This window comes from Ictalurus punctatus, chromosome 3 (genome assembly GCF_001660625.3).
Source record: "Ictalurus punctatus breed USDA103 chromosome 3, Coco_2.0, whole genome shotgun sequence".
Lineage (NCBI taxonomy): Eukaryota > Metazoa > Chordata > Actinopteri > Siluriformes > Ictaluridae > Ictalurus > Ictalurus punctatus.
Window position 1 is genome coordinate 21,673,190 of NC_030418.2, and position 10,760 is coordinate 21,683,949.

Here is a 10,760-nt window from a genome sequence, read left to right on the forward strand (position 1 = left end):
TAGTATAATTAAGCAATATTGTGATTAATATGGAATTGCTGTATTTTCACATACAGTAATCATATTTCACAAGCATTTCTTATTTATACACTTTATATTGATATGCCCATCATTTATATGGATGTTAACAGGTTAGTTGAATTTTTGTCTATATTTAATAAATATGATTAGAATAGAGATTAATAATATATTTAAAACAGGTTATTCCCAGGTGTTTGCCTGTGAAGTAGGTGAAGAGCTCTCATTTGATTAACTACGCTGCAATGTAAGGCTGAAAAATATCTGACACTTACACTACACACTCAATTAAGAGTGGAGTCCTGAAAAGGTCAGGTGGAATAGAGCAGCAAATGATATTCTCAGGTCAGCCTAGTAATTAGTGTATCATGCTATAAGTGTCAAATCCAAGCAATATACCAAAGCAAAAGTGAGATTACACCAAGTGACACTGAATCAAGTACAGGTGCATCTAAAAAAAAATAAACGATTATGGAAGTTATTATTTTTTTTCTGTAATTTAATTTAAAAAGATTTCAACTTTCATATATTCTAGATTCATTACACATAAAGTGAAACCTTTCAAGCCTTTTTTTTTTTTGTTTTAATCTTGATGATTACAGCTTACAGCTCATGAAAATCAACAATCCAGAATCTCAAACTATTAGAATAAAGAATTTATAATACAGAAATTTCGACCTGAGACTTCTAATCAGCTAATTAACTCAAAACACCTGCAAATGTTTCCTGAGCCTTTAATCTCTCAGTCTGTTTTGGTACATGTTTTTTTAATCTCTCAGTCTGTTTTAATCATGGGGAAGATGAAAGTAAATGTTGCATTTCATTTGGAAATCAAGGTCCCAGAGTCTGGAGGAAGAGTTGTGAGGCACAGAATCCAAGCTGCTTGAAGTCCAGTGTGAAGTTTCCACAGTCAGTGATGATTTGGGGCACCAGGTTATCTGCTGGTGTTGGTCCACTGTGTTTTTTCAAGTTGAGAGTCAATGCAGCGTCTTCCAGGAGATTTTAGAGCACTTCATGCTTCCATCTGCTGACAAACTTTATGGAGATGCTGATTTGCTTTTCCAGCAAGACTTGGTTCCTGCCCAAAGTGAAAAAACTACTAGTAACTGGTTTATTGACCATGATATTACTGTGCTTGACTGGCCAGCCAACTCGCCTGACCTGACCCTGATAGAGAATTTATGATAGACACCAGACCCAACAATACAGACGAGCTGAAGGTCGTTATCAAAGCAACCTGGGCTTTCAGAATGCCTCAGCAGTGCCACAGGCTGATTGCCTCCACGCCACGCCGCATTGTTGCAGTAATTCGTGCAAAAGGCGCTCCAACCAAGCATTGAGTGCATAAACTAACATACTTTTCAGAAGATCGATATTTCTGTATTATACATTCTTAATTCAAACATTTTGAGATATTGGATGTTTGATTTTCATGAGCTGTAAGCCGTAATCATCAAGATTAAAAGAAAAAAAGTCTTGAAATATTTCATTTTATGTGTATCGAATCTAGAATATTTGAAAGTTCCACTTTTTGAATTAAATTACAGAAAAAAAAAAAAAAATTTCCATGATATTGTAATTTTTTTTTATGCACCTGTATATAATATGAGGACTATGCAACTTATAGCCAAAGAGTCTGAGAGTGACATTTCTTGATTTGTATTTGGTACAATATGTAGTATATATGTTCAGAATTTTAATTGCAAGGTAATTGTACTAAATAACAATATGTATTGGTGATCTTATATCTGGGATATGATGTTTTAAATGAAAAACCATACTGCTTATATTGCTATGATTCACACATTAAAATTTCTATAAGTTGCTCCACAGTCCTGTATGCCTCAGGCTTTAACCCTCTGATAAGCAGTGAGGTTAATGAGGACTGACAGAAGATTTTTAATTTAGAATTAGTCGAATCTTTCATAAAAGAACTTGTAGAAGAAATTCACGTAAACATTATATTTATCTCAAGTTGTTTGATATAGGCAACTTTGAAGTCATGGTATAGCTTTTTTAACAATCAATGAATCAGTGACCTTTGAATTGTGTGTCTGAAAATAACAGCAGCATAGAGCTGAATGATGTTTAGCACTGAACCTTACACTCAGCAGAAATAATAATGGAACTGGGGCACACTGTCCCTATTCCCATGCAACCTGCTCCCAGAATGCACCATACCTTGCTTTGTCAGGTCCCAGGAGGTACATTTGGGGGGGGGGGGGGGGCAGTGCTCAAAACAATAATCAACTTAATTCGTTTTTATTATATCCGCTGTTGTATTTCTCATTTGCCTTCTCAAGCTCTGCTGATGACATGTTATGGATTTGTCAGAGGAGTGGCCTTAATTAAATTACCCCAATATGCAGTAATTCTAGGGGGCATTTCACCAGGTGTGAGTACTTGACACAACTGACTGCTTGAATCTACACTTTGGTCTAGAAGGAAATCAGCCCCAGACTCTGCTTTATACAGTTCTGTGAATTTTGACTTAAACCTGTTAGTTGTGCCATTGTTCTTGGTTCTAGAAAAGGAAAACATTCCTTGAACACCTAACCAACTAATTGCACTTACAACTCTACTCTGTGCACTTTGCTTCTCCTGGAACTCAATTAATGGATCTTGTATGGTAGCACTACTTGTATTGTTCTCTGCTTGATATATCGCTTTGCTTGTATTTTTCTCATTTGTAAGTCACTTTGGATAAAGCGTCTGCTAAGTGAATAAATGTAAATGTAAATGTAAAACATAATGTACTTTTAGCCATTCCTTAACCGCAAATAACATGATGACTCTCATTTTTATTTAAGAAAGCTAGAGCCCTGCTAGCCCATTTATACCAGCCAGCACTGATTTTTTGTATATATTATTGCATCTGTGTGAATGGGAAAATGATACCCTGCATTCAAGATGGCTTCGCTTTCTATGTTTCTATGTATGTCCCTCTGGAAACATAATAATTGAATGCAAGGATGCTTGCAATTATTTTAGAAGTCTGCTGGGGCCAGAATCTTTAAAGCAAAGTCATTAATTTGGGAAATTTTTTAACTTTTAAATTCTGTAAATTGAAAGTATTTACAAAATTGCTTTCTCTGTAAAGCAACTTTCATATTACCAATGTATTGCCCCTTAGAATGTGAAAAAGGCATTTGGGGAGATGATAAAAGTCTGTATTATTTTATTTCTTTTGCAATGTTTTTTGTATGGGTTGACATTTTAATAATTCTACTTTAGATCAAACTTAAAGGCAAAGTCAAAGTTAAATTGATTTATATAATACAATTAAAACAACACAAGTGCTTCACATCATACATAATATGGAATGCATTAAAATACAGCATAATATAGAATTTAAATAAATATCTAAACAAATAATTACTGTAAGAAAACAAACCAGACATAACTAAGACCAAAGAATAAGCAGCTAGACAGGGTAGATTATAAATATGTCTGAGAGAAGAAATAAGTTTTCAGGGATGATTGAAATGAATTTATTGTAGGGGAAGATCTGATCGAGATGGGCAGACTATTCCAAAGCCTCACTGCCATTACAGAAAAGGCCCTATCACCTTTGGTTTTTAATCTTTAAAGGCAACAAGGAAACTCTAAATGAAATAGGAACTGATAAAGACAGACTATATGGATTGTAAGACTGAACTTTCTATCCATAAAAACACTGGAGCCCCTGAGATTTATGCTTGCCCTCAAAGAGGGCAAATAGTTCAAGCTGTCTGTGCATAGCTTCAACAGTTAAACTTGGTAACCTGCACATGCCCTTTCTCCAATTAATTCAAATCTCAGTATTAAAAAGGGAATATAAAGAGATAAAAAAAAAAACAGTCTAGTTTTAGGATTAAAACCCACAGAGTACATAAATCCACAACTCACCATAATGTGCTTTAGTAGTGGAAAATTTCCATATAGAAAGTGCTGCAAGGACAGCCAGAGAGAAATCTATTGAAACATTATGAACATCATAGAAGTGATTAGAAAGGCTTCCATTTTCACTCTCCAAAAATCATAAAAAATACCAGTTAAAGGGAACTGGGGAAGTTAAGGGAAGACCAAGAACTGCCCATATGCTGGGCATAAATGCAAAGCAAAAACCCCACACAGCAAGGACATGCAGGAAGGTTTAGCCGAAACATGAGTGATGGTGGACTATTACTTACACAAACATGATCTGCATGGAAGAGTCATCAGAAGGAAACATTACCTTCCACTTCATCACAAATGGCAACTTGTGACATATCCAAAACAAAACCTTGTTAAGCCAGAGGCATTATTATTATTATTATTATTAAGGTGGCTAGCACATATACCTCGCACCTCCAGGGTTGGAGGTTCGATTCCTGCCTCTGCCCTGTATGTGTGGCGCTTGCATGATCTCCCCATGCTTAGGGGGCTTCCTCTGGGTACTCCGGTTTCCTCCCTCATTCCAAAAACATGTGATTTAGGCTGACTGGCATCTCTAAATTGTCCGTAGTGTGTGAAAGGGTGTGTGCAATTGCGCCCTGCGATGGGTTGGCACCCCATCCAGGCTGACCCCACCTTGTGCCCCGAGTCCCCTGGCATAAGCTCCAGGCTCCCTGTGACCCTGTGTAGGATAAGCAGTACAAAAAATCGATGGATAGATGGCCTAAGGATAGGTGCCTAAGGCTTTCACAGTCCTGAACACTGTCAAGTCAAAGCTCATTATTGTCATGTGTTCAGAATATAATGAAATTCGTACTTAGGTGTCATCTCCCCATAGACTTCAACAACAATTACATTAAATACAGATTATAGAACATTGAATCCTAAGACACCTTATATGTCATAGAAAGCCAACATTAGTAAATATGTTAGACATTGCACACAACAAACATTCCTTTGAGACTATAGCATGACAAGTGAGCCATAGTGCAATCACAGAGGCTACAGTGACAAGTTAAAGTGGCAAAAACAGTGCAAATTAGCTGAAATGTTTAAACAGCAAGCTTACAATGCTGTGTTTAAGTGTAGTTAAATAAAATGTAGGTGCAGTTTAATGTTTATTGAGCAGCCTGATGGCCTGCAGATAGAAACTAGTCTCTAAATCTTATGGTCTGAGTGCTAATAGCTCTGTAACGTCTGCCAGACAGGGGAATGAAGAACAGTGTATGCAGGGCGATTAGTGTTCTTATGAGGCATGGTGCTTTACTTATGCAACTTGTATTGATCTACATTAATTACTGGTAACTACCAGTGTTCTGATGCTCATGACCATCCTCTCAGCTCTGCTCTTTGGTCTTGTTCTGAACATTTGCTGTAGCATGGTCTAAGAGAACACAATATACAGCATGTGTATCTTTTTCTTCCTCAGTTTCCTTGTTCCTTTCCAGGCTATCACTGCACATTGTAAGTTTACAATATGAAACATTTATAAATTGTAATTATTTTGCTATATTTACCCAGTCTGTGAAAGCAGAAAACCTGTATGAAACCCACACAGAGATGTGGAGAACACAGGGCACTCCATACAGGCAGTAACCCTAGCTTTGAGGATGCAACACTAACAAAACTTTTTACATACTAATCTTTTGGTTCTTCTGCATTAATCACTACTTTTGAATATGAGCTCATGGTATACAAATTGATACAGCTTATTAAAAAAAGACAACAGTTTCAGAAATGTTTAGAAAATAAACTACTAGAGATAGTCAGTTTAACATTTCCATGTTTTTGAACTGAGACTGTAGTGACTATCCTTAAAGAAATTGTACATTTAGTCACTTCTTGTTTCTGCTGAGTGTTTTGACTCTTCCTTTGTTTATAAATCCATTGTCCACAAGGTTTTGGTTGAATTCCATACTGTTTATTAACTTATTGATGTTACAAATAAAGTTGAAAATAAAAATTTATAAAAATGCAATGTTTGCCAAACATCTACGACAAATTGCATAAAAGTCCAGCACAAAAACAAAGGTGAAGGTCTAGGGACTGTGTGCTCCCAGCAGGCCACCCTCAACAAGCAACACCTGGGCTTTTAAGGCATCACCTCACCTGCAGAGGGCACACAACTATAGAAATACAAGATTAGTAAATAGCTCCTACAGAGACAAATATGCATATTGCAATATGTTTTTTGGCATAAAAACATTTCACAATTTGACATGAAACCTGCCAGACAGGGATGTTTTGGCTCTGCTTTAACGAAGGGGAGTTGTGAACAATGCAACTCGCATAGCTTCCACATCTGCATGCATGAGTATAGTCAGGTGTCATCATAACCCTGGCCTATAGTGTGGTGTAACAGACACTATATGAGTTATATTTGACATGACCAAGCATACTTAATATTCCTTCTGAAAACATGCTGTTTCTCCTTTCTTGCTTTGGAAATCTCTCTCATTGTTTACTACAGGCTATCCCTCTATCCCAACATGCACTTCTGTTGTGACTGAATCAGAGTAAACAGACACTGTTTACTCTGTACACTGTGTGCTTCCGCCGACCTGTCTGTCTGTTCACTAGTCCAATCAGTGTAATTTACAGAGCTGGATTTGCAGTCAGTTGGCCGGACTGAATGGCCTCCTGGAGCAGGGCCTAAACCTCCCTGAGCGTTTGGCGGGGGACAGCATGGCCATATGTCTGCTTTAAAATGTGTGACTGGCTGCAAGGGTTGAAGTAGTGAAAAGAAGGAGGGACAATGTGGGACTAGTTTAGAGGTCACTATGAGGCAGAGTATTAGATTATGTTATCATATGCAGAAAACATATCTATTCAGCAAATAAGCAGGAGATAGATAAATGGAGGGTTTGATTTAATGGAAGGTTTGGATGGTTTCTGGAAAACTTGTAAACAAACGCCTCTCTCAACATTGACTGCGTAGCAGTAAGCCAAGTACTAATTGACTGGCTGCCTTCATAGCATTAGCAAACATATGACAAGTCACCAACAATTTGACCACCATTTTGCTTCTTTGTTGATTGATTGGTTTTTCCCAGTCCAATCCAGCTCGCACTACACTGGTTAGAGAGACCCGCCTTCCTTCAAAAAATGGTATTTAACAAAGGGATGAATTTTCCAGTGAATTGCACTGTACAATGTATGAAGTAGCTAAACTCCAAATGTGGAATTATATAAGGAACAATAGGGCGATTGAGTGAGAGAGCGCGAGAGAGATAGAGAGATTGAGGTGCCACATTGATGTGTGTTCTGAGATTTTAGAAGAGGTCATCATCCATCAAATGACAATAAGTCAAATCAGAGATATTCTGGTCCAGCTCAACATGCAGTGTTCAACATTGGAAATAATTCACTATCTAATTTTGACTTATCTTTGTGCATCTGCCTCTGTGTAATCTGGAGCAGTGGGACTACATTAATGAACATACAGCAAAACAACCAGTAAAATATACCTCTGTCCATGCTTCAGTCCCATTTCTTTGTTTTTGTTTCAGTGCTTTAACTGTGTGTCTGTGCTCCTCCATGGCATAGCCCATTAGTGTCCTGGCTGCACTATTTCAGTGACTGTTTCTGATTGTGAATCAGCAGGGAAGCTCTAAGCCAGATACAGAGTTCTGATTTCGCAACCAATGTCAAGCACATATCTCTGTTAACACTTTCTGAACCACCATAAGTCATACTTATGTATGTGTTCTTTATTTTGGAATTATTCATATGTGGAATATGATTGAATAATGGATAATTAAGATGGAACAGAGAAAGGGATGCACACTGATCACATTAATATCACCACTGGAGTAAACCTGTGTTCTCAGGAAGAAAATAAATGTCATGTTAGTGAGATGAGATCACCTCAGTGGTGCATTACTGCAGCCAGGGCTGTGATATTCGGACAATGGAATATTTCTTGGTAAATTTCAACTCTAAGAGAGCTAAGAGCTTTGACAGTATGTGATAGATTAGAAACTCTAATTACACTGAAAGCAGGCTGCAGATAAACAGGCACGAAATCCAACAACATATTTGATAAATGAAACAGTGATATAAACTTTATTTAAAAAAAACATTTTCTAGACACTTTATTATACCTAAAACTATAACAGAGACCCAAAAGTTCTACTAAGATATTGTAAATAGTCCATTGCACAATATTCATCCAAACAATCCTTTTCATTCAGCCTTCAGAGGCCTTAACCTCTCACAAAATGTCAGAACCATAAATAATTTCTTTACTATTACAGAAAAGTATGTATAGTATGTAAGTATGTACTTACTTAGACTGTTACAACTGTCATTTCCTGTGACTAAAAAATATTTTAGCTTAGTTTAATTTTAGTTTTCTGAGAATGTGGTAGTGAAACTCATGCAGTACAGTAATGTAGTAGTGAGACACATTCAGTAACAATAACTCATACAATACGGATGTTTAAATGTGCGTAAACACTAAGTGGAGCATTACTCACTGATAGACAGCCATCATAGAACTGAGAGCTCAGTAATTAACAATTTAACTAATGGTTATTATCAATCCAGAACATTCTATTTTACCATTTTTGCTAAAACAGTAGTGTACCAGCTGGTACCCCAGTGAGCAACATAGTTCCAAGATATGTAGAAAACACTTTAACCTACTACCAACATGTGGCTGCCACATAGTTGCTTTTTATGGCAGTAAACTAAACAGATAATTTTTTTTTCTTTGAGTCATAATCTCAGAAACATTTATAACCAGAAAATAAATACATACAAAACAGTTTAGACATATATGCTCACCGAAGGGGTTTCTTATAATTAACTAGTTTTTTTATTATTTATTTATTTTTTACAAATTTCAATACTATGAAATGCCAAATATTTTATTGGCAGGGATCAAAAACTGTTAAACAAAAACCTACCTAGTTTATATTTTATTCATAGCATCCCTGATGAAAATTTTGCACACACTTGTAATTCTCGAAAACAGTTTCACGAGGAGACTTTTCCATTTTCCATTAGTCTTGAAAAAGTTCATATGTATGCCAAGTATATTAGCTGTTTGTTTCCCCTAAGTGCTACTTGTTGGGAGGGTATTTTAAAAATGACTGGTCCGTTTTTTAAATAAATCTATACATATACTAGGCATCATCTTCTCTATTGAAATTTCTTTGAAAAACTAAATGAAAATGATACATTCAGTCTAGTCTGTCTAAGAATTTGATTGGCATGGTAAATTCAAACATGTTATAAACACATCAGTTCCACTTCTTGGTAATCTTTGTATTATTTGTGCTGGTTATCTTCCTTCAGATATCACCAACACCTGGGATATTCACATTTATTTCAGCTACTGTTTTTTGCTCAATATCTATTAATAATATATATTTTTCTATTAATCAGTCCAATCAGGATTTCATGGAGTTTTTTTGGGGGATTGTTGTGGCCAAAAATGCTTGTTCCCTTTCAAAGGGAACTCGACGTTGTGTGAGCTTCACACTGTCTGAAGTGCCCTCACGTGTGACCGGTATCTGAAAATGTGAAATCATGCCTATTTATAGGCCTGCCGTGATCAGGTGATGTGGCATTTTGTGCATCACGTGATTATAAAACGGCAGCTGTAAACCAGGTCATCAGCCTAATTATTTTCAGCGAAAGACCGCATGTCAGTTGTTTGTATGAATGCTCCTAAAAAATCTTCACTTCCTCTATTTTTCAGAAAAGAATATATATATATATATATATATATATATATATATATATATATATATATATATATATATATATATATATATGTATATATATATATATATATATATATATTACTTTTCTATCCCTCACCTCTTTGCAAATATGAGTCAGAGAGAATTCAGTTACTCCGTGCTCCCGTTTTATTTCGGGGATGGACGAACACACTTTCTGTGTGAAGTGTTTGGGTTGGAGCATGCTGCAGCATCTCTTGAGGGGGCTGACTGTGTGCATTGTGAATGTTTCACAATTTGAGCTTGGGGCTCAGGTTGAACCCTAAGAAAAGAAAAGAATGGTTTCTCCAGTGCAGAGGTTGACTTTCCTAGTGGTTATATGGGATTCCACTACGATGAGGGCATATCTATCCTCAACATGCGTAGGGTCAATCCTATCAACATTGAGCAAGATAAAGCTGGGTCTGGGCATTACCTCCATTACCTATGAGAGACTGCTAGGGCTTATGGCAGCAGCAGCCATCGTCATAATGTTGGGCATACAGCACATGAGACCATTTCAGTGGTGGCTGAGGATCTGAGGATGAAACCCCTAATAATACTCAGTGTCATGCAGCAATTCCTATGTGCTCTGAGAATTTGTAGGTGTCACGTGTAGGTCACTTGCGAGGGTACTTCTCACAGTGGGAAACTCATGTAACCTCGCGTTCCCTTCTCAGTGAACAGGGTTACATGCATAATCCAGGTGATTTTGCTATGGATTTTTTCAATATTTGCAATGCTTATTTGCAATGAGTTTGCTTGTTTGTGCTCGCAAAATCACAAAATCCTGGAGGGACTGATTAATGCTAAAGGTTTATTTTTCACTCTATATATCTGTCTGGCTCTGAAAGTCCTAAAGGATCTTAAATCCATGAATGTTGTTTTCCACCGTTCTCTGTTATTTGGACTTCTGTGCAAAGTTGGCACCATAGATTTTACCTGATTATGATACAGTCATGTTTTGATATATTGCTGAGTGCTTGTGCTGCCATGATTAGTGTCCCTGTGCTGGGAAATACATTTTTAGTTTCTGGTAGCATGTTTTCATATCAGCACTTTGGTGTGTTTTTTTCTTCTTGTGGTTCCTGTGTGTTC